Raw genomic sequence first — 25,559 nt, 5'->3', positions numbered from 1 at the left:
TAAAGCTCTTCCCACAGTCAGGACACTGAAATGGTCTCTCCCCAGTGTGAACTCCCTGGTGTGTTTGCAGGTGGGATGAACAAACAAATCCCTTTCCACACACGGAGCAGGTGAACAGACTGTCCCTGGTGTGACTGCGCCGTTGAACTTTCAATGCAGACGGGGAACTGAAGCCCTTCTCGCCGTCCCCACCTTTACCCGGTTTCTCCCCGGTGTGACGGTGCAGGTGTCTCACCAGGTCAGGCGATCGGCTGAATCCACGTCCACACACTGAACACGTGTGCAGTTTGTCTGCGTTGCGATCCCTGCTCTCTCCTTCCATGTGCAAAGGTCGATGATATTCAGGTCCTGTTGAATCCAGCGACTCTGTCAGATCTTGACGTGATGTTTGGTCTGAGCTTCCCGCCTGTAACTGCTCCACTTCTATAACCCTGTAAATTGAGATCAGAAAAGGATCAGAGGCAAACTGTTGTTTAATTTTCCCCTTTCCGAACCTAGGGGCGGTGAAGCTGATTTTCAGGCCCCAGCTGCTGCACAGGTTGGTTGAAAGGATCAGCAGTAATGGCGGCTGTAATACCCACAAGCCCCCGCGCTCCAGAAAGCACTCTGTTGACTCTGAGTCCCGTGCATGTGCTCATGGCCCCCGCGCTCTCCTTCCTGCTCTACAATCGCCCGTCCCGATCGGTCCGCAACACGCATGCTCAGCACACAAAACCCCGCGGTTGGAACATCGGGCGTGCATGCGGAGCCGCAACATCTGGTACGCGTGAGCGGCTCAGGTGGGGGCGATTCGGTGTTTCGCCTCAGCCGCCAGGGAGGTGCGCATGTGCAGGACGACCCAACATTCTTCCCGTCAGCAATCACTCCCTCGTTTCTTTAACAAAAACAGAAAATGCTGGAAATACTCAGCAGGTCAGGCAGCATCTGTGAAGAGAGAAACAGAGTTAACGTTTCAGGTCGATGACCATTTGTCAGAGCTGCTTGCTCTTTAGTGTCAGCCAGTGGCTCAGTGGGTAGCACTCTCGCCTCTGAGTCAGAAAGTTGTGGGTTCATAGTCCCACTCCAGAGACTTGAGCACAAAAATCCAGGCTGACACTCCAGTGCAGTGCTGAGGGAGTGCGGCACTGTCGGAGATGCCGTCTTTCGGATGAGATGTTAAATTGAGGCCCTGTTTGCTCTCTCAGGTGGATGTAAAAGATCCCATGGCATTATTTCAGGAAAGAAAGACTTGCATTTATATAGTGCCACCAGATATCCTAAAGTGCTTTACAGCCAATGAAGTACTACAATGAAGTAGTCACTGTTGCAATGTGGGAAAGAGCAGGGGAATTATCCCCAGTGTCCGGGCCAATGTTTATCCCTCAATCAACATAAAAAATGATAGGTTATCTGGTCATTATCACAGTGCTGTTTGTGGGAGCTTGCTGTGCGCTAATTGACTGCCGCATTTCCTACATTGCAACAGTGACTACACTGCAAAAGTACTTCATTGGCTGTAAAGTACTTTAGGACGTCCGGTGGTGGTGAAAGGCGCTATATAAATGCAAGTCTTTCTTCCTTCACTGGTCTCAGCAGCGACCTCTTCTGGCGGTTGGTTGATTGACAGACGAGAGCCCGCGCATGCGCACAGGGAGCGGCGGTTTGGGCCGGGTCCGGCACAGCGACACCTCCCGGTCACCAAGGGTAATGACCGCGCATGCCCAGAGGAAACCAGCCCGCCTCCCCCCACTCGGAGCTGCGCCTGCGCACTCGGATTCTGCCGGACGGAGTCGGCGCGGGGCCATTCCAGGGAAAGGCCTTGGTGTCGGTTCCAGAGTCGCGATCGGTGACGCGAATTGAGTTTTCTCCGCTCCGATTGGGCGGAGAATGGCGCGGGGTGGATCGGGAGAGAATCGAGAGAAATAGAAAAACCTCAGAGTCCGTGAGGCCCCGGACCGAGCAGCGGCAGTTGGACGGTAACGTGATCTCATCGGGGACACGTGACCCGGGCCCGCGGCCTGATTGACGGGAGCTTTCGACCAATAGGGTGCGAGCGGGGCGGGGCTGGAGGAGCGAGCCGGCGGCGGGTCCTCCAAGCAATCGAGGAGACTGAGGGGCGGGGCTGGAGGAGCGAGCCGGCGGCGGGTCCTCCAACCAATCGGGGAGCCCGAGGGGCGGGACTAGCGGCACCCAGTGGGCGGGGCTGGAGGTGCGAGCCGGCGGCGGGTCCTCCAACCAATCGGGGAGCCCGAGGGGCGGGACTAGCGCCGGCTGATTGTCTGATCCGCAGGGCAGCGAGTTTCTCCAGTCCCTTGTTCAGGGCCCGGGGAGGCTGTGGGCCTTTATTCCCCGCATTGGACACAAGGCTCTTTGTCTCAGGCATATGGTGACGTCGAACTGAAACTTTCCTTCCTCCTTTACAAAGATGGCTGCCGGTAACCTGGGCCTGTATATTTTCCGATGTAGTCCTCCCACCACTGGGAGCGACAGTGATCCGTACGTGCGACATAGCTGTACCGCGCAGGCGTAGTACCGCTCCCTTTCCTCTCTCTCGCACTCTCTCTCTCTCTCCCGCGCAGGCGCAGTGTCGCTCCCCTGCCCTCCGGCGCAGGCGCAGTACCGCTCCCTTACACCCCGCGCAGGCGCAGTGCCGCTCCCTTGCTCCCTCCCGCGCAGGTGCAGTGCCGCGCCCCTGCCCTCCGGCGCAGGCGTAGTGGCGCTCCCTTTCTTCCTCTCCCGCGCAGGCGCAGTGCCGCTCCCCTGCCCTCCGGCGCAGGCGCAGTGCCGCTCCCTTTCTTCCACTCCCGCGCAGGTGCAGTGCCGCTCCTCTGCCCTCCGGCGCAGGCGCAGTGCCGCTCCCTTGCTTCCTCTCCCGCGCAGGCGCAGTGCCGCTCCCCTGCCCTCCGGCGCAGGCGCAGTGCCGCTCCCCTGCACTCCTGCGCAGGCGCAGTGCCGCACCCCAGCACTCCGGCGCAGGCGCAGTGCCGCTCCCCTGCCCTCCGGCGCAGGCGCAGTGTCGCTCCCCTGCTGTGTGCCGGGCCGGGCGGCGCGGGTTGATCGGTGCGTGAGGGTCAGACACAGGCTGGTTGCCCGGGTTACAGGGCCCGTTCTGTGACTGAGGGAACTCGGCCCGACAGCGGCTACTCAGCCCCGAGTTTAGATCACAGCGAGGGAGGGTCACCGCTCCGGGCAGCAACTCCGCACAGAAAATGGCGCATTTCCGCCTAGAGCAGTGAGAATGGGGGAGTCTCAGGAGGCTGGAAATTTACTGTGAGCAAAATCTCCAAACTAAACACACAGCCCCGCAACTGGGGATCTGAGCAAAGGCACAAATTCAAACAAATACTCCGCCTTCACATTGGATTATTAGTAAGCAGATTAAAAGTCTACATTACATTATTTCACGCTTTCAATATTGTTCTTATTTTCTGCTTTGCCACAATTAGATCTCCCGGTGAATGATGGTGTGATTGACGAAGGTGCTCAGCTCGAAGTAAACAGGGATTGTCGACTGAGGAACAACAGCCGGTTAACCAGCACAGGATTGTGAGCACCAACCGGAGAGAACCCTTCCGATTCAAAGAGCTTTCAGAGATTGACTGTGGAACAAGGTAAGAGAGAGTCCCATTGACTCAGATACACACTGGTCCTGGAGATAGACTGGGGAGAAAGGTCAGAGAAAGTCCCATTGACTCAGATACACACTGGTCCTGGAGATAGACTGGGGAGAAAGGTCAGAGAGAGTCCCATTGACTCAGATACACACTGGTCCTGGAGATGGAACGGGGACAAAGGTCAGAGAGAGTCCCATTGACTCAGGTACACACTGGTCCTGGAGATGGACTGGGGAGAAAGGTCAGAGAGTCCCATTGACTCAGATACACACTGGTCCTGGTGATGGACTGGGGAGAAAGGTCAGAGAGAGTCCCATTGACTCAGATACACACTGGTCCTGGAGATGGACTGGGGAGAAAGGTCAGAGAGAGTCCTATTAAGAACATAAGAAGCAGGAGTAGGCCATACGGCCCCTCGGGCCTGCTCCGCCATTCAATAGGATCATGGCTGATCTGAACCTAGACTCACGTCCACTTCCCTGCCCTCTCCCCGTAACCTCTAATTCCCTTATCTGCTAGGAAAATGTCTATCTCCGTTTTAAATTTATTTAATGTCGCAGCTTCCACAGCTCTCTGAGGTAGCAAATTCTATAGATTTACTACCCTCTCAGTGAAGGAGTTTCTCCTCATCTCAGTTTTGAAAGGGCAGCCCCTTATTCTAAGATTATGCCCCCTAGTTCTAGTCTCACCCATCAGTGGAAACATCCTCACTGCATCCACCCGATCAAGCCCCCTCACAATCTTAGATGTTTCGATAAGTTCGCCTCTCATTCTTCTGAACTCCAATGAGTAGAGGCCCAACCTACTCAACCTTTCCTCATAAGTCAACCCCCTCATCTCCGGAATCAACCGAGTGAACCTTCTCTGAACCGCCTCAAGGGCAAGTATATATTTTCTTAAATATGGAAACCAAAACTGCACGCAGTATTCCAGGTGTGGCCTCACCAATACCCTGTATAACTGCAGCAAGACTTCCCTGTTTTTATACTCCATCCCCCTTGCAATAAAAGCCAAGATTCCATTGGCCTTCCTGATCATCTGCTGCACCTGCATACTAACTTTTTGTGTTTCATGCACCAGGACCCCCAGATCCCTTTGTACTGTAGTACTTTGCAGTTTCTCTCCATTTAGATAATAACTTGCTCTTTGATTTTTTCTGCCAAAGTGCATAACCTCACACTTTCCAACATTATATTGCATCTGCCAAATCTCTGCCCACTCACTTAGCCTGTCTATGTCCTTTTGCAGGTTTTTTATGTCCGCCTCACTCACTGCTTTCCCTCCCATCTTTGTATTGTCGGCAAACTTGGATATGTTGCACTCGGTCCCTTCCTCCAAATCGTTAATATAGATTGTAAAGAGTTGGGGTCCCAGCACTGACCCCTGCGCAACACCACTAGTTACTGATTGCCAGCCCGAGAACGAACCATTTATCCCAACTCTTTGTTTTCTGTTAGATAGCCAATCTTCCACCCATGCCAGTATATTACCCCCAATCCCGTGATTTTTTATCTTGATCAGTAATCTTTTGTGTGGAACCTTGTCAAATGCCTTTTGGAAGTCCAAATACACTACATCCGCTGGTTCCCCTTTATCCACCCTGTATGTTACATCCTCAAAGAATTCGAGCAAATTTGTCAAACATGACTTCCCCTTCGTAAAACCATGCTGACTCTGTCCTATTAAATTATGTTTATCCAAATGCTCTGTTACTGTTTCCTTAATAATGGACTCCAACATTTTGCCAACCACAGATGTTAGGCTAACTGGTCTATAGTTTCCAGCTTTTTGTCTACTTCCCTTCTTGAATAAGGGTGTTACATTAGCAGTTTTCCAATCTGCCGGGACCTTTCCTGAGTCCAGGGAGTTCTGGAAAATGATCACCAATGCATCCACAATCCCTACCGCCACTTCTCTCAAGACCCTAGGATGTAGGCCATCAGGTCCGGGGGATTTATCCGCCTTAAGTCCCATTATTTTACTGAGTACCATCTCCTTAGTGATTTTAATCGTGTTTAGTTCCTGCCCCCCATTGCCCCCTGTTTGTCCAGTGTTGGGATATTTTTAGTGTCCTCTACTGTTAAGACTGATACAAAATATTTGTTTAGTGTCTTTGCCATCTCCATGTTCCCCATCACTAGTTTCCCGGTCCCATCCTCTAAGGGACCAACGTTCACTTTAGCCACCCTTTTTCTTTTTATATAGCTGTAGAAACTCTTGCTATCTGTTTTTATATTTTTTGCTAGTTTACTTTCATAATCTATCTTCCCTTTCTTAATTAATCTTCTAGTTATTGTTTGCTGGCTTTTAAATGCTTCCCAATCTTCTATCCTCCCACTAGATTTGGCTACTTTATATGCCCTTGTTTTCAGTCGGATACTATCCTTTATTACTTTACTAAGCCACGGATGGCTGTCTTTTCTTTTACTCCCCTTTTTCCTCAGTGGAATATATTTATCTTGAAAGATGTGAAATGTCTCCTTGAATGTAGACCACTGCTCTTGTGCCGTCTTACACTTTAATCTGTTTTCCCAGTCCACTTTAGTCAATTCTACTCTCATACCTTCATAGTCTCCTTTATTTAAGCTTAGCACGCTGGTTTGAGTTCCAACTCTCTCACCCTCAAACTGAATTTGGAATTCAACCATATTATGGTCACTCAGTCCAAGGGGATCCTTTACTAGGACATTTTTTATTAATCCTGTCTCATTACACAGGACCCGATCTAAGATTGCCTGCCCCCTGGTTGGTTCAGTTACATACTGCTCAAGGAACCCGTCCCTAATACACTCTATGAACTCTTCCTCAATGCTGCCATGCCCAATTTGATTAGTCCAGTCAATATGAAAGTTAAAATCCCCCATGATTATAGCTGTTCCCTTATTACAAGCCCCAACTATTTCCTGATTTATACTCCGACCAGCAGAGTTGCAACTGTTAGGAGGCCTATAGACTACGCCCACTAGTGACTTTTTCCTCTTATTATTCCTTATCTCCACCCAAACTGTTTCACTATCCTGATCCTTTGACCCAATATCATTTCTGACTATTGCAGTGATTCCATCCTTGATTAACATAGCAACCCCACCTCCCTTTCCTTCCTGTCTGTCCTTCCTAATTGTCAAATACCCTTGTATGTTTAGTTCCCAGTCATGATTATCTTGCAGCCATGTTTCCGTAATGGCCACCAGATCATACCCATGTGTAGTTATTTGCACCGTCAACTCATCAATTTTGTTACGAATGCTGCGTGCATTCAGATAAAGAACTTTCAAATATGTTTTCTGACAATTTATTCCTGCTTTTACCCCTTTTACTACTTTACCTTTATCATTATTCATTCTGTACCTTCCTGACATGCTCTGGTTTTTAATTCCCCCACTGCTACCTTGCTCTATTGCCTTCTCCGCTGTCATTTTTATTTTTCGCTCTCTTGAAACCTCCCCCCCACTAATTAGTTTAAAGCCCTCTCTACAGCCCTAGTTATTCGATTCGCCAGGATTCTAGTCCCAGCACTGGCCAAGTGAAGTCCATCCCAACGGAACAGCTGTCTCCTGTCCCAGTACTGATGCCAGTGTCCCAGGAAGCAAAACCCATTTCTCCCACACCAGTCTTTGAGCCACGCATTTAACTCTCTACTTTTATTTACCCTAGCCAAATTTGCACGTGGCTCAGGTAGTAATCCAGAGATTATTACCCTTGTGGTTCTGCTTTTTAATTTGGCCCCTAGCTGCTCAAACTCCCTCAGCAGAACCTCCTTCCTTGTCCTATCTATGTCGTTGGTGCCAACATGGACCACGACAACTGGATCCTCCCCCCTCCCACTCCAAGTTTCTCTCTAGCCCAGAGGAGATGTCCTTAACCCTGGCACCGGGCAGGCAACACAGCCTTCAGGACTCTCGCTCTCGGCTGCAAAGAACTCTATCTATCCCCCTAACGATACTATCCCCTACCACTACAACATTTCTTTTAACTCCCCCCACTTGAATGGCCCCCGGCTCCACGGTGCTGTGGCCAGGTTGCTCATCCTCCCCGCAGTCCCTGTTCCCATCCTCACAGGGAGTAAGAGCCTCAAACCTGTTGGACAAGAGCAAGGGCTGCGGCTCCTCCAACACTACCTCCTGGATCCCCGTACCTGCCTCACTTCTAGTCCCTGGCCACGGACTACATCTGAATTAATTAATCTAATTGATGTGACTACCTCCTGATACACAGAGTCCAGGTAACTCTCCCCCTCCCTGATGTGTCTCAATGTTTGAAGCTCGGACTCCAGCTCTTCAACACGGAGCCGGAATTCCTCGAGCAGCCAACACTTACTGCAAATGTGATCACCGTGAGCATCAATGGTGTCCACCAGCTCCCACATATTGCAGCAGCAACACATCACCTGATCTCCCATTCTATGTAATTAATTACGTTTATTAATATTATTTTTAAATACCCTCTGCTCTGATTCTAGATGATGAATATCGCACCTTAGAAACTATAAATCAGAGTTTAAGCTTAAAAAAAAAGAGAAATACCGACCAACCAATCACTTACCCGCTTTCTGATGACGTCACACTTGGATTAATTTTTACCTCTCTCCTTCCCTCCGAGTTCGGAGACTGGTTGGCCTTACCTGGTCTCTGGGGCCTTTTATAGCCCCGCTCTGCCGCTCGAGATTCCCGCCGATGCTGTGAGGCCTTACCTGGTCTCTGGGGCCTTTTATAGCCCCGCTCTGCCGCTCAAGATTCCCGCCGACACTGTGAGGCCTCACCTGGTCTCTGGGGCCTTTTATAGCCCCGCTCTGCCGCTCGAGATTCCCGCCGACACTGTGAGGCCTTACCTGGTCTCTGGGGCCTTTTATAGCCCCGCTCTGCCGCTCGAGATTCCCGCCGACGCTGTGAGGCCTTACCTGGTTGTTAAAACCGGGTTTTCCTGGTATTCGTCTTGAGTTCCGTAGTACGAAGAATGATTTCAGGCTCGAGGGTTCGGAGAGTTAAAACAACATTTTATTACTTCCAACTGTTCGCAGTGGTCACACAGTATATTGAGGTCTTTTACAGTACATTCATGTCCCGAGAGTCACACCGGGTTAGGCACGTGTTGCCAGCATTTACGTCCCCGGGAGGTGTCTGACTCTCTTGATGATCCACACGTCTTCTGGCTAAGAGCGAATACCGGTAGGGAAGCCCCTTTTATAGAGTGGGACAAGGGTCATTACATCACTTCCCTGGCAACAAGCGTTCTCCAATGGGGATCACTTAAGCCCTTTCAGTTTGGCCATGATCTGGTCTTCAGTCTGGTGGGCAAGTCCTGACTTGTCTCACTGCTGCATATGCCTTCCTGAAGTACCGGATCGTGATTGGGCACCGCACAATAGCTAGTCAGTCATCTTCTAGCTAGCAGTTAAGCCCTTTCAGTGACCTTTATTGCTCGTTAACACTTGGCCGCAGGCTGGGGCAGGTGTCTCTCTTTTCTGCTAGCTTTGCACTTTGCAAAGCTGGGGCTGCTCTTTAATCTAATCTAGACTTTCCTTGTGCGAAGCCATTTTTGTAAGCCAATTCATCGTCCATTTTATTCACATTTCCACATGGTCTCTGGGGCCTTTTATAGCCCCGCTCTGCCGCTCGAGATTCCCGCTGACGCTGTGAGGCCTTACCTGGGTCTCTGGGGCCTTTTATAGCCCCGCTCTGCCGCTCAATTTCCCGCCGACGCTGTGAGGCTTTACCTGGTCTCTGGGGCCTTTTATAGCCCCGCTCTGCCGCTCGAGTTTCCCGCCGACGCTGTGATATACACTGGTCCTGGAGATGGACTGGGGAGAAAGGTCAGAGAGAGTCCCATTGACTCAGATACACACTGGTCCTGGAGATGAACTGGGGAGAAAGGTCAGAGAGAGTCCCATTGACTCAGATACGCACTGGTCCTGGAGATGGACTGGGGAGAAAGGTCAGAGAGAGTCCCATTGACTCAGATACACACTGGTCCTGGAGATGGACCGGGGAGAAAGGTCAGAGAGAGTCCCATTGACTCAGATACACACTGGTCCTGGAGATGGACTGGGGAGAAAGGTCAGAGAGAGTCCCATTGACTCAGATACACACTGGTCCTGGAGATGGACTGGGGAGAAAGGTCAGAGAGAGTCCCATTGACTCAGATACACACTGGTCCTGGAGATGGACTGGGGAGAAAGGTCAGAGAGACCCATTGACTCAGATACACACTGGTCCTGGAGATGGACTGGGGAGAAAGTTCAGAGAGGGTCCCATTGACTCAGATACACACTGGTCCTGGAGATGGACTAGGGAGAAAGGTCAGAGAGAGACCCATTGACTCAGATACACACTGGTCCTGGAGATGGACTGGGGAGAAAGGTCAGAGAGAGTCCCATTGACTCAGATACACACTGGTCCTGGAGATGGACTGGGGAGAAAGGTCAGAGATAGTCCCATTGACTCAGATACACACTGGTCCTGGAGATGGACTGGGGAGAAAGTTCAGAGAGGGTCCCATTGACTCAGATACACACTGGTCCTGGAGATGGACTAGGGAGAAAGGTCAGAGAGAGTCCCATTGACTCAGATACACACTGGTCCTGGAGATGGACTGGGGAGAAAGTTCAGAGAGGGTCCCATTGACTCAGATACACACTGGTCCTGGAGATGGACTGGGGAGAAAGTTCAGAGAGGGTCCCATTGACTCAGATACACACTGGTCCTGGAGATGGACTGGGGAGAAAGGTCAGAGAGTCCCATTGACTCAGATACACACTGGTCCTGGAGATGGACTGGGGAGGAAGGTCAGAGAGAGTCCCATTGACTCAGATACACACTGGTCCTGGAGATGGACTGGGGAGAAAGGTCAGAGAGAGTCCCATTGACTCAGATACACACTGGTCCTGGAGATGGACTGGGGAGGAAGGTCAGAGAGAGTCCCATTGACTCAGATACACACTGGTCCTGGAGATGGACTGGGGAGGAAGGTCAGAGAGAGTCCCATTGACTCAGATACACACTGGTCCTGGAGATGGACTGGGGAGAAAGGTCAGAGAGAGTCCCATTGACTCAGATACACACTGGTCCTGGAGATGGACTGGGGAGAATGGTCAGAGAGAGTCCCATTGACTCAGATACACACTGGTCCTGGAGATGGACTGGGGAGAAAGGTCAGAGAGTCCCATTGACTCAGATACACACTGGTCCTGGAGATGGACTGGGGAGAAAGGTCAGAGAGTCCCATTGACTCAGATACACACTGGTCCTGGAGATGGATTGGGGAGAAAGGTCCGAGAGTCCCATTGACTCAGATACACACTGGTCCTGTAGATGGACTGGGGAGGAAGGTCAGAGAGAGACCCATTGTCTCAGACACACACTGGTCCTGGAGATGGACTGGGGAGGAAGGTCAGAGAGAGTCCCATTGACTCAGACACACACTGGTCCTGGAGATGGACTGGGGAGAAAGGTCAGAGAGTCCCATTGACTCAGATACACACTGGTCCTGGAGATGGACTGGGGAGAAAGGTCAGAGAGAGTCCCATTGACTCAGATACACACTGGTCCTGGAGATGGACTGGGGAGAAAGGTCAGAGAGTCCCATTGACTCAGATACACACTGGTCCTGGAGATGGACTGGGGAGAAAGGTCAGAGAGAGTCCCATTGACTCAGATACTGGGATAGTCAGAGTCTGAAAGGCTTAGAGGGTGCAGTATTCTTAAAGTGCATCCAGGAGAGCTTTTTGAGCCAGCATGTAAAAAGTCCTACAAGAGAGGGGGCGGTACTGGATCTAATTCTAGGGAATGTGGCCGGCCAAGTGGCAGAAGTGTTAGTAGGTGAGCACTTTGGTGACAGTGACCATAATTCAGTGAGATTTAAGGTAGTCATGGAAAAGGACAGAGATGGACCGGAAATAAAGGTTCTAAATTGGGGGAAGGCCGATTTTAATAGGATAAGGCAGGATCTGGCCAAAGTGGACTGGGATCAGCTACTTGTAGGAAAATCCGCATCGGAGCAATGGGAGTCTTTCAGAAGGGAAATTGAGATCGTACAATGGCAACATGTTCCCGTAAAGGTCAAGGGTGGGCCCAAAAACCCCAGGGAACCTTGGATGTCAAGGGATATACGAGAATGGATTCGGAAAAAAAGGAGGGCTTTTGGCAGATACAAAAGGCTAAAGACAGAGGAAGCCCTAGAGGAGTATAAAAAGTGCAGGGGGATACTTAAAAAAGAAATTAGGAGAGCGAGGAGGGGCCATGAAATAACACTGGCGAGCAAAATCAAGGAAAATCCTAAGGTGTTTTATAAGTATATTAAGGGTAAGAGGATAACTAGGGAAAGAGTAGGGCCCATTAGGGACCAAAGTGGCAATCTGTGTGTGGAGCCGGAAGATGTAGGTGGGGTTCTAAATGAATTTTTTGCATCTGTTTTCACTATGGAGAAGGACGATGTAAACATAGATATAGGGCAGGGGGACTGTGATATACTCGAACATATTAGCATCGAGAAGGAGGAGGTATTGGCGGTTTTAGCAGGCTTAAAAGTGGATAAATCCCCAGGCCCGGACGAGATGTATCTCAGGCTGCTGTGTGAGGCAAAAGAGGAGATTGCAGGGGCTCTAACACAAATTTTCAGAACCTCTCTGGCCACAGGGGATGTGCCGGAGGACTGGAGAACAGCTAATGTAGTACCATTATTCAAGAAGGGTAGTAGGAATAAACCAGGGAACTACAGGCCAGTGAGCCTAACATCAGTGGTAGGGAAATTATTGGAAAAAATTCTGAGGGACAAAACGAGTCTCCACTTGGAGAGGCAAGGATTAATCAGGGATAGTCAGCATAGCTTTGTCAAGGGAAGATCATGTCTGACTAATTTGATTGAATTTTTTGAAGGGGTGACTAGGTGTGTGGATGAGGGTAGTGCAGTGGATGTGGTATACATGGATTTCAGTAAGGCTTTCGATAAAGTCCCGCATAGGAGACTGGTCAAGAAGGTAAGAGCCCATGGAATCCAGGGTGCCTTGGCACATTGGATACAAAACTGGCTGAGTGGCAGAAGGCAGAGGGTGATGGTCGAAGGTTGTTTTTGTGACTGGAAGCCTGTGTCCAGTGGGGTACCGCAGGGATCGGTGCTGGGTCCCTTGCTGTTTGTGGTCTACATTAATCATTTAGATGTGAATGTAAAAGGTATGATCAGTAAGTTCGCAGATGACACGAAAATTGGTGGGGTGGTAAATAGCGAGGAGGGTAGCCTCAGTCTGCAGGACGATATAAATGGGTTGGTCAGATGGGCGGAACAGTGGCAAATGGAATTTAACCCTGAAAAGTGTGAGGTGATGCACTTTGGAGGGACTAACAAGGTAAGGGAATACACAATGAATGGTAAGCCCCTAGGTAAGACGGAGGGTCAGAGGGTCAAGGATATCACTGAACGGCTGCAGGGCATTCTGAAGGGGGAGGGTGAACAGGCAGAGGTCGTGGTTCACATTGGGACCAATGACATGGGTAGGAAGAGGGATGAGGTCCTGCAGCAAGAATTTAGGGAGCTAGGTAGCAGATTAAAGAGCAGGACCTCAAAGGTTGTAATCTCTGGATTACTCCTGGTGCCACGTGCTAGTGAGTATAGGAATAGGAGGATAGAGCAGATGAATGCGTGGCTAAAGAGTTGGTGCAGGAGGGAGGGCTTTAGTTTCCTGGATCACTGGCTCTGCTTCTGGGGAAGGTGGGACTTGTACAAGTCGGACGGGTTGCACCTGAACCAGAGCGGGACAAATATCCTTGCGGGGAGGTTTGCTAGCACTGTTGTGGGGGGTTTAAACTAACCTGGCAGGGGGATGGGATACAGAGTGGAGCTACAATAGGGGGTGATGTACAGCCAAATATAGAGGAAAAAACAAGTCAGCTTGGAAGGAAGGGCAAATATGTAACGGCACAAGGGAGTAGGGCAAGGCTGGATGGCATTTATTTTAATGCAAGGAGTCTTGTGAATAAGGTGGATGAACTGAAGGTGTTGATTAACACATGGGAGTATGATATTGTTGCTATCACGGAGACATGGTTGAGGGAGGGGCAAGACTGGCAGCTCAATATTCCGGGGTATAGAATCTTCAGGCGAGACAGAGGGGGTGGTAAAAGAGGAGGGGGTGTCGCAATATTAATTAAGGAGTCAATTACTGCTATAAGGAGGGATGATATATTAGCAGGTTCCTCTAATGAGGCCATATGGGTGGAACTTAAAAACAAAAAGGGGGCAAGCACTTTGCTGGGAGTGTACTATAGGCCCCCAAACAGTCAGGGGGAAATAGAGGAACAGATATGTAGGCAAATCTCAGAGAAATGTGCAAATAATAGGGTAATAATAGTGGGGGATTTCAACTTCCCCAATATTAACTGGGATAGTCAGAGTGTGAAAGGCTTAGAGGGTGCAGAATTCTTAAAGTGCATCCAAGAGAGCTTTTTGAGCCAGCATGTAGAAAGTCCGATAGCAAAATACTGCAGATGTTGGAAATCCGAAATAACAACAGAAAATGCTGGAAAAACTCAGCAGGTCAGGCAACATCCGTGGAGAGAAATTTGAGTTGACGTTTCGGGTTGGACCCTTCTTCAAAACTGGAAAGAAAAGAAACTAGATCGAAGGCAGGGCTGCGATCGGACAAAAGAATAAAAGAAACAAAAGAAGTAAAAGAGATTAGAAGCTAGATGAGATGGTAATAGGCTGGGATTAGGTGTAAAGTGTACTGGCAGGGCAAAAGATAGCTGCCAGGTGTGAGAGAGAAACAAAAGGAAAGGGGGTGGGGGGGAAAGGAGTGGAACAATTACAAGAGAAAATGAAATGGGGGCCGAGCTTATGATCTGAAATTGTTGAACTCGATATTGAGTCCGGAAGGCTGCAGACTGCCTAATCGGAAGATGAGGTGCTGTTCCTCTACATTGGGGAGACCAAACGCAGATTGGGTGACCGCTTTGCGGAACACCTCCGTTCAGTCCGTAAGGGTGACCCCGGGCTTCCGGTCGCCTGTCATTTTAATTCACCGCTCCATTCCCACTCGGACCTCACCGTCCTTGGCCTCTTGTATTGTTCCACGGAAGCTCAACGTAAACTCGAGGAACAGCATTTCATCTTCCGATTAGGCAGTCTGCAGCCTTCCGGACTCAATATCGAGTTCAACAATTTCAGATCATAAGCTCGGCCCCCATTTCATTTTCTCTTGTAATTGTTGCACTCCTTTCCCCCCCACCCCCTTTCCTTTTGTTTCTCTCTCACACCTGGCAGCTATCTTTTGCCCTGCCAGTACACTTTACACCTAATCCCAGCCTATTACCATCTCATCTAGCTTCTAATCTCTTTTACTTCTTTTGTTTCTTTTATTCTTTTGTCCGATCGCAGCCCTGCCTTCGATCTAGTTTCTTTTCTTTCCAGTTTTGAAGAAGGGTCCAACCCGAAACGTCAACTCAAATTTCTCTCCACGGATGTTGCCTGACCTGCTGAGTTTTTCCAGCATTTTCTGTTGTTATGTAGAAAGTCCTACAAGAGAGGGGGCAGTACTGGACCTAATTCTAGGGAATGTGGCCGGCCAAGTGGAAGAAGTGTTAGTAGGAGAGCACTTTGGTGACAGTGACCATAATTCGGTGAGATTTAAGGTAGTCATGGAAAAGGACAGAGATGGACCGGAAATAAAGGTTCTAAATTGGGGGAAGGCCGATTTTAATAGGATAAGGCAGGATCTGGCCAAAGTGGACTGGGATCAGCTACTTGTAGGAAAATCCGCATCGAAGCAATGGGAGTCTTTCAGAAGGGAAATTGAGATCGTACAATGGCAACATGTTCCTGTAAAGGTCAAGGGCGGGTCCAAAAACCCCAGGGAACCTTGGATGTCAAGGGATATACGGGAATGGATTAGGGAAAAAAGGAGGGCTTTTGGCAGAGACAAAGGACTAAAGACAGAGGAAGCCCTAGAGGAGTATAAAAAGTGCAGGGGGATACTTAAAAAAGAAATTAGGAGAGCGAGGAGGGGCCATGAAATAACACTGGCGAGCAAAATCAAGGAAAATCCTAAGGTGTTTTATGTATATTAAGGGTAAGAGGATAACTAGGGAAAGAGTAGGGCCCATTAGGGACCAAAGTGGCAATCTGTGTGTGGAGCCGGAAGATGTAGGTGGGGTTCTAAATGAATTTTTTGCATCTGTTTTCACTATGGAGAAGGACGATGTAAACATAGAAATAGGGCAGGGGGACTGTGATATACTCGAACATATTAGCATCGAGAGGGAGGAGGTATTGGCGGTTCTAGCAGGCTTAAAAGTGGATAAATCCCCAGGCCCGGATGAGATGTATCCCAGGCTGCTGTGTGAGGCAAAAGAGGAGATTGCAGGGGCTCTAACACAAATTTTCAGAACCTCTCTGGCCACAGGGGATGTGCCGGAGGACTGGAGAACAGCTAATCTAGTACCATTATTCAAGAAGGGTAGTAGGGATAAACCAGTGAACTACAGGCCAGTGAGCCTAACATCAGTGGTAGGGAAATTATTGGAAAAAATTCTGAGGGACAAAATTAGTCTCCACTTGGAGAGGCAAGAATTAATCAGGGATAGTCAGCATGGCTTTGTCAATGGAAGATCATGTCTGACTAATTTGATTGAATTTTTTTGAGGGGGTGACTAGGTGTGTGGATGAGGGTAGTGCAGTGGATGTGGCAGAAGGCAGAGGGTGATGGTCGAAGGTTGTTTTTGTGACTGGAAGCCTGTGTCCAGTGGGGTACCGCAGGGATCGGTGCTGGGTCCTGTAGTGTATGTACCCGTCTACCTTTAAGAGAACTATTGTATGTAACCGTTCACCTTTAAGAGAACTACTTTAGGTGTGGCACTACTTGTTTGGCTTCTGTATACTGTAATACCGACAGTGACCACACCAGGTGGTTGGAGTCTGGAACTCACTGCCTGAAAGGGTTGTGGAGGCAGAAACCCTCACAACATTTAAGAAGCATTTGGATGTGCACTTGAAATGCCATAGCATACAAGGCTACGGGCCAAATGCTGGAATATGGGATTAGATTAGACAGGGCTTGATGGCCGGCACGGACACGATGGGCCGAAGGGCCTCTATCCGTGCTGTATTACTCTATGACTCTATAAGTGCTGTGGCAGGTTTTATTGGGCAGATTCGCCCTGACCTTCGAATAGTAAAGTCCTGTTGTATGTTACTCCTGGAGTCTGTGTCGTAATTAACTGCACAAACCACAGACTTTACAGTGGCGACGAGTCCGATCGTACCCTGCGGCAACAATACTTCCAAAGCAACTAAAGAGCGTCGAAAAGAGGCAACCGCCCTCGTCGTTCTGCTGGGAGAAAACCTCGAGGCTGCAGCAATAGAAAGGAGGAAGACTTTAGCGACAAAAACTTCCATCAGCAACAGGCACTGACTGTCCCTTCTGCCAAGGTGCGGAGTGAGCCGATCAGCAAGAAGCAAGGCGGCCACGGTGACTGTGAGTAAGGGAAAGTGAAAAGAATAGCCGGAGGATAAGGGCTGTGCACTCGACCACGGTCGAGGGGGGAAGGAGCCGGACAATAAAAAAAAAGTCGGGTCCAACGGCGTCGTGAGACAGCTAGTCCGCGACCGGCGGGGAAAAGCCGGGCAGTGACCGAAGCCACGAAGCGCTGCGACCGGGAGCGTAGGCGCGGGAAGAGAGAAACTCAGCCGCAGCCGGGGAGGGAAGCACCGGACTGCGAGAGGGCTGGGAGGCGCGATTGGGAGCCGAGCAAGCGGGAGAGGCAGAGCCGACCAAGAGAGACAGCGCGAGAGCCAGTCCAGCGGCTGAACTGTCCTCCGTCAACAGGGTGTACCCAGCGCCGGTAGAGCCGAGCGAGCGGGAGAGAGACAGAGCCGAGCAAGGGGAACTGTGCGAGAGCCAGCCCAGCGGCTGAACCTGTTCGCCGTCAACGGGGTACCCAGAGCCGGTTGCCCTGCCAGGAAAAAAAAAAGGGGAAAGCCTTGAAGCCGACGCGCAGGCTGTGAACCTGAAAGCCAGCGGCCGTCGCCCGTGGGGAAAGTGTACCCCTCCCGCCAGGGAAGAAATGCGGGAAGCCGCCATTAGGCGGGGAAGAAGACAGAAGCGGGAAACCGCCATTGAAGTGGGCGGGGAGAGGAAATAAGAGCGGGAAACCGCCATCTTAGAAAAAAAAAATAATAATTTAAAGAAATACTTGTATTGTTCCCAAGGAGAGGAAGATGCCTAAGCGTGGTAACATCAACGATTTTAATTCTGAGATAGAAGACTGGGCCACGTACGTGGAACGCATTGAGATACATTGTAAGGCTAATAAAATAGCAAATGATGAAAAAGCTTTAACCTTACTTAACACAATGGGTGCGAACACATTCGGGTTATTGAAGCATCTTCTATCACCAGCTAAACCGGCGGATCAGTCTTTCACGAATATTGTTGCTGTCCTGAAGGATCATTTTAACCCCGAACCACTGATGTTAGTGGAACGATCAAAATTTTATGCGAGAACGCAACGGAAAGAGGAAAGCAACGCGGAGTACCTGATTGAACTGCGCAGGCTAGCGAAAGACTGTCAGTTTAGGGACAACCTGGAAGAGGCACTGAGAGACAAATTCGTGTGCGGAATGTTGAAGGAAGAAACACAAAAACGACTGCTCGAAGAGAACGATCTTACACTTGATAAGGCTGTCCTTATTGCAGCATCGAACGAAGCCGCAGTGAAAGGAACTGCGGAAATGCAGCTAAAGGCAGCGGCACTCAGGGTGCAACAAATTACTTCGGGTACAACGAAATGCTATCGTTGTGGGAAGACAACACACGACCAGAACCAATGCTGGTTTAAAAACCAAGAATGTAGGAAATGTGGCAAGCTCGGTCACATAGCTAAGGTATGCCGGTCAGGAAAGAAGACCAACAATAATGAGTCACCACAAAAGTGGTACAGAAAGGTACAGGAGGTGACTAGGAAGAGTCCGGAGGAACAGAAGTCGGACTCACACTCCAACTGCAAAGGACTGGATAGTCTGAGAATTCACAATGTGAGTAACGAAGCTGACCGACAAACTATCTGGATCACACGACAGATTGCAAAAGTCCAAGTGAAAATGGAAGTGGACACCGGATCGGCGCTGACGGTCATGAATAAGCATGACTATAAAAAGTTATTCAAGCATATTCCCCTACGGGATACGGAACTAGTACTGCAGATATACACGGGGCACAAAGTATTCCCCATCGGAAAGATAGAAGTCAAGGTGAGATACAAGGACAAAGAGCACCAAAGGATGGACCTGTATGTGTTGCCTGAGGGAGGTCCACCACTTCTGAGACGGGAGTGGATCCGGAAAATAAAGATAGACTGGCATTCACTAAACACCATGACGGTGGATTCCGGAAAGGAAGAGGTCAAACCTGAACGGTTGTCCAGAATATTGGACGAAGCTAAAGAGGTATTCCAGCAAGGACTGGGAACACTGCGAGGAATTAAAGCAAAGGTTAAGATTGCAGAACATGCAAGCCCAAAATTTTTCAAAGCCAGATCGGTCCCTTACACCATACGACCAGCTGTGGAGGCAGAACTGGAAGAACTTGAACGATCAGGGGTACTGTCAAAAGTGGACTGGTGTGAGTGGGCCACGCCCATTGTTCCCGTCATGAAGTCTTCAAGTAATAAGCCAGGGGGACCAGGGAAGGTCCGCATCTGCGGAGACTTCAAGATCACAGTGAATCTGGTGCTGCACACGGTACAATACCCGCTTCCGCGGATTGAAGATATCTTTGCTTCGTTAGCTGGAGGGAAACACTTCACCAAGATAGACCTGGCTCAGGCATACTTACAAATGGAAGTCGAGGAAGAGTCACGCCAGTACCTCACCATCAACACACACAGAGGCTTGTATCGTTATAATAGACTGGTTTTTGGGGTAGCTTCGGCTCCAGCAATTTGGCAAAGGGCCATGGAGCAGGTATTACAAGGAATTCCAAGCACGCAGTGCTACTTAGACGATATCCTGATTACGGGAGAAGACGAGGAAGAACACCTCACAAATTTGAAACTGGTGCTCACCAGGTTGAAGGAATATGGCCTTCGAGTCAATCGCAAGAAGTGTGAGTTTCTCCAAAAACGGATCTCGTACTGCGGCCATGTCATTGACTGAGAGGGGCTGCACAAGTCACCTGACAAGATAGAAGCTGTCGTGAAGGCCCCCGCTCCAGAAAACGTATCACAGTTAAGATCATTCTTGGGGTTGATGAATTATTATCACAAGTTTCTGCCAAATCTATCCACGGTGCTGCATCCGCTGAATGCTCTGTTGCGGAAAGAAATACCATGGAAGTGGAGTGAGGAATGTAAAAAGGCTTTTCGCAGAAGCAAGGAGTTGATTACCTCTGAAGAAGTGTTGGCTCATTTCAACCCAACGTTACCCCTTCGTCTAGCTTGTGATGCTTCCCCTTATGGAATTGGAGCAGTACTTTCACACAAGTTACCAAATGGCTCGGAAAGGCCAGTGGCATTCGCGTCCCGATCATTGACCTCCGCGGAGCGAAATTATGCTCAAATAGATAGGGAGGCCCTCAGCCTTGTGTGGGGCGTGAAGAAATTCAATCATTACCTGCAAGGTAAGAAGTTCACATTACTGACAGACCACCAGCCGTTGGTGTCCATATTCAACCCAAACAAGGCCGTTTCCACCATGACAGCACAAAGGTTACAAAGGTGGTCCGTGTTACTTGGGGCACACCAATATGACATCGAATACAAAAGGTCCAAACAGCATGGAAATGCTGATGGGTTATCGCGCTTGCCATTGCCGATAGTAGAAGAAGCGACTACATTGGACCCGGTAGAGATGTTCCACTCATCCATAGTGGAGTGTCTACCAATAACAAATTCGATGATCGAAAATGAAACAAGAAATGACCCGACTCTTTCACGAGTCTATGATTTAACGGTGGAGGGATGGCCAGCACAGGGCGAATCAACGCTGCAAGCATTTTCACAGAGGAAAGAACAGCTGTCAGTGTGTCGAGGAACCCTGATGTGTGGATCTAGAGTGGTGATTCCACCCAAACTTCAAAAGAAGGTGTTAAAGGAGCTGCACGAGGGACATCTGGGTGGAGTGAAGATGAAGAACCTAGCAAGAGCGTTTGTATGGTGGCCAGGCATTGATGGAGACATCGAAGAAATCACTAAGAACTGCCTAGGATGTCAGAAGGTTCAGAACGCGCCACCACAGGCTCCTCTGCATCCATGGGAGTGGCCCTCATCTCCTTGGCAAAGGGTACACATCGACTTTGCTGGTCCATTTATGGACTCAATGTTCCTAATAGCGGTGGATGCACACTCCAAGTGGCCAGAGGTAATAAAGATGACCACCACCACCACAGAAAAAACCATCACAGTGTTAAGGACTATGTTTGCTAGGAATGGCCTGCCGGAACAGATCTGTTCTGATAATGGACCGCAATTTGTGTCCGAAGAATTCAAGAAATTCTTAAAGAGCAATGGGGTTAAGCACTACACGTCAGCCCCATACCATCCCGCCTCCAATGGATTGGCTGAAAGGTTTGTCCAGACCTTCAAGAAGGCCATGAAGGCCATGGGTAATGAAGACATTAACTTACAACATAAGGTGGATAGCTTCTTGTTGGCGTACAGGAATGCAACACATGTGGTCACAAATCAAACTCCCGCCATGATGTTTTTTAATAGACGACTAAGATGCCGGCTGGATTTGCTCAAGCCAAACGTCAGAAGGGACGTAGAGAACCGGCAATTCCAGGGCATGAATGAAAGGGCCACTAGATCTTTTCAGATAGGTCAACAAGTTTTGGCCCGGGACTACCGTACCGAGAAATGGCAGCCTGGAACTATTGGAAAAAGGCTAGGCCCGTTGATGTATACGGTGGACCTTGGGGACAGTATAATAAGGCGCCATGTTGACCAGATCATAGGGTCAGCCACAAATGGCCAACCTACTCCACCACCTTACCCGGTTACTGTTGAAACAGAGATACCCAGAACACCTACCTCCGATCTGGTAATACTGGATTCAGAGGAACCTGACACTGTCTTTCAAGCCGAATCGACTTTGCCAGAAGCACCTACTACCCCGCCGGGAATGACGACACCACTGAGGCGTTATCCGGACAGAGTCCGGAAACCTCCAGAGAGACTGAATCTGTGAACTGTCTTGCATAAAGTTGTATATATGTTATAATGTATGTTTAATGGGAAATCCGTATGTTGTAAGCTAAAAAGGGAGGATTGTAGTGTATGTACCCGTCTACCTTTAAGAGAACTATTGTATGTAACCGTTCACCTTTAAGAGAACTACTTTAGGTGTGGCACTACTTGTTTGGCTTCTGTATACTGTAATACTGACAGTGACCACACCGGTGCTGTGGCAGGTTTTATTGGGCAGATTCGCCCTGACCTTCGAATAGTAAAGTCCTGTTGTATGTTACTCCTGAAGTCTGTGTCGTAATTAACTGCACAAACCACAGACTTTACAGGTCCCTTGCTGTTTGTGGTCTACATTAATGATTTGGATGTGAATGTAAAAGGTATGATAAGTAAGTTTGCAGATGACACGAAAATTGGTGGGGTGGTAAACCACTGTTTGTATTCCACTGTGTACATGCCTGTACATGCCTCGGCTGACTCCTCCCACAAATCCTGGTGTAAAGGTGACTGCTCCGCAGCCCCTTTGTATTCTGGACCGGTCGACCACTCGAGGCACACCTTCATTCTCTTGTTAATAAAAGCCTGTTAATTACTCGCTTAATCTCAGTCTTTTGAGTTATTGATAGCGCATCAGGTGCTAAATAGCGAGGAGGGTAGTCTCAGTCTGCAGGACGATATAGATGGGTTGGTCAGATGGGCGGAACAGTGGCAAATGGAATTTAACCCGGAAAAGTGCGAGGTGATGCACTTTGGAGGGACTAACAAGGCAAGGGAATACACAATGAATGTTAAGACCCTAGGTAAGGCGGAGGGTCAGAGGGACCTTGGTGTGCATGTACATAGATCCCTGAAGGCAGCAGAACAGGTGGATAAGGTGGTTAAAAAGGCATATGGGATACTTGCCTTCATTAGCCGAGGCATAGAATATAAGAGCAGGGAGGTTATGATGGAGCTGTATAAAACGCTAGTTAGGCCACAGCTGGAATACTGTGTGCAGTTCTGGTCGCCACACTATAGGAAGGATGTGATTGCTTTGGAGAGGGTGCAGAGGAGATTCACCAGGATGTTACCTGGGCTGGAGCGCTTCAGCTATGAAGAGAGACTGGACAGGCTGGGTTTGTTTTCCTTGGAGCAGAGAAGGCTGAGGGGGGACCTGATTGAGGTGTACAAAATTATGAGGGGCATAGATAGGGTAGATAGAAAGGAGCTTTTTCCCTTAGTAGAGGGGTCAATAACAAGGGGGCATAGATTCAAGGTAAGGGGCAGGAGGTTTAGAGGGGATTTGAGGAAGAAATTTTTCACCCAGAGGGTGGTTGGAATCTGGAACTCACTGTCTGAAAGGATGGTAGAGGCAGAAACCCTCGCAACATTCAAGAAGCATTTGGATGAGCACTTGAAATGCCAGAGCATACAAGGCTACGGACCAAACGCTGGAAAATGGGATTAGGTTAGACAGGGCTTGATGGCCGGCACCGACGCGATGGGCCGAAGGGCCTCTTTCCGTGCTGTATAACTCTATGACTCTATGACTACAGTTAATTCTATGACACCCACAAGTCGTGTACTCAAACGGATCAAGCTTGGGGTTTGATGTGGTAGAAGGCGAATGAGATGAGAATGGAAATAATCTCGAGTAAGAAAAGGCCCAAAAATTAAACAGTCTGGAACAGAACATCAATTCGTCTTCTCTTATCATGGAGAAATCAAATATTTGACACTTTGTGTTTGAAACAAAGCTTATTTATTCACTGAAATAACAACAGAAAATGCTGGAAATACTCAGCAGGCCAGGCAGGATCTGTGGAGAGAGAAACAGAGTTAACGTTTCAGGTCTGGGACCCTTCATCAGAACTGGAAAAAGCTGGAGATGTAACAGATATTACTAAGGTAAGAGGCAGGAAAGTTATCCTGGGTGGATCTGAAACACGAAGGGTGGAAGTTCAGTTGGAATCCACGTGGAATAAGTTGGAACCGGAGACAGTTGCTGAGGAAAGAGATGTGGCTGTGAAACCGAGTCTTGGAAAATGTTGCAAATGGGGATGGCAAAATCATACTGCATGAAAAATGGGAGTAAGGGTTAAAGTCTGAAATTGTTGAACTCAATGTTGAGTCCAGAAGGCTGTAAAGTGCCTAATCGAAAGATGAGGTGCTGTTCCTCGAGCTTTATTTATTCACTATTTAAACAGAATATTAATCTCCAGCGCAGATACAGGGGTTATTAAGATCAGCAGAAACAAACCATGACTACTAGAATGAACATGGTTCAGTCCTCAATCTGATCACAGTAAATCATGTTCCATTCACTAATCTGGTCTTTTACCCAGCATTCCCTGCAGTGGACCACGTGCCGCACCCAGACTACAAGAGCCCAGCGCGCAGGCGCAGGGGGGGCTGGTATATTGAGCATGCGCAGTGCGTTACTGGAGATGGAGAGGAGCTGAAGCCGGGAGGGCGATGGTGCAGCGGGTAAGAATCGCGACGGAGGGAGTAATGGACCGGTAGGTGGGTGGGGAGGCTTCATAAACAACTCGTGCAGGAGGCAAGCCCCCGAATAATAACCTGAAGATCCCGTGTTTGCAGTTGCGGGGATTTCTTCCCCTTACAGGCCCAGGTTAACGGCAGCCATCTTTGTAAAGGAGGACGGAAAGTTTCAGTGCGACGTCACCCTGTGCCTGAGACAAAGAGCCATCTTTGTAAAGGAGAGTGGAAAGTTCCAGTGCGACGTCACCCTGTGCCTGAGACAAAGAGCCATCTTTGTAAAGGAGAGCGGAAAGTTCCAGTGCGACGTCACCCTATGCCTGAGACAATAAGCCATCTTTGTAAAGGAGGGCGGAAAGTTTCAGTGCGACGTCACCCTGTGCCTGAGACAAAGAGCCATCTTTGTAAAGGAGAGCGGAAAGTTTCAGTGCGACGTCACCCTGTGCCTGAGCCAAAGAGCCTTGTGTCCAATGCGGGGAATAAAGGCCCACAGCCTCCCCTGGCCCCGGGCCCTGAACAAGGGACTGGAGAAACTCGCTGCCCTGCGGATCAGACAATCAGCCGGCGCTAGTCCCGCCCCTCGGACTCCCCGATTGGTTGGAGGACACGCCGCCGGCTCGCTCCTCCAGCCCCGCCCCGCTCGCTCCCTATTGGTGGGAAGCTGCCGTCAATCAGGCCGCGGGCCCGGGTGACGTGTCCCCGAGGAGATCACGTGCACCGTCCAAGTGCCGCCGCTCGGTCCGGGGCCTCGCAGACTCTCAGGTTTTTCTATTTCTCTCGATTCTCTCCCGATCCACCCCGCGCCATTCTCCACCCAATCGGAGCGGAGAAAACTCACTTCGCGTCACCGATCGCGACTCTGGAACCGACACCAAGGCCTTTCCCCGAAATGGCCCCGCGCCGACTCCGTCCGGCAGGATCCGAGTGCGCAGGTGCAGCTCCGAGTGGGGGACGGGGGTTGGTCTCCTCTGGGCATGCGCGGTTGTTACCCTTGGTGACCGGGAGGGGTCGCTGTGCCGGACTCGGCCCAAACTGCTGCTCCCTGTGCGCATGCGCGGACTCTCGGCTGTCAATCCAGCAACCGCCAGAAGAGGTCGCTGGTGAGACCAGTGAAGGAAGAAAGACTTGCATTTATATAGCGCCTTTCACCACCACTGGACGTCCCAAAGTACTTTACAGCTAATGAAGTACTTTTGCAGTGTAGTCACTGTTGTAATGTAGGAAATGTGGCAGTAAATTAGCGCAGAGCAAGATCCCACAAACAGCAATGTGATAATGACCAGATAATCTATCTTTTTTTATGTTGATTGAGGGATAAACA

The 25,559-nt window shown here is 49.6% G+C and overlaps 1 long non-coding RNA gene across 1 annotated transcript; it reads left to right on the top strand.

Moving 5' to 3' along the window:
• The first annotated feature begins 3,002 nt into the window (after positions 1-3,002).
• On the top strand, positions 3,003-24,616 carry LOC147094555 (uncharacterized). Its single transcript, XR_015074622.1, has 3 exons — positions 3,003-3,348; positions 3,426-3,590; positions 24,085-24,616. It is a non-coding gene; the product is annotated as an uncharacterized LOC147094555 (long non-coding RNA).
• Positions 24,617-25,559: the final 943 nt, after the last annotated feature.

The sequence above is a fragment of the Somniosus microcephalus genome, unplaced genomic scaffold, assembly GCF_052327205.1.
Source record: "Somniosus microcephalus isolate GS21.2 unplaced genomic scaffold, FLI_Smic_1.0 unresolved_chr1, whole genome shotgun sequence".
In the NCBI taxonomy this organism is placed as follows: Eukaryota; Metazoa; Chordata; class Chondrichthyes; order Squaliformes; family Somniosidae; genus Somniosus; species Somniosus microcephalus.
The sequence above is the reverse complement of the archived record's forward strand: the minus strand, read 5'-3'. Positions and strand labels throughout refer to the sequence as shown.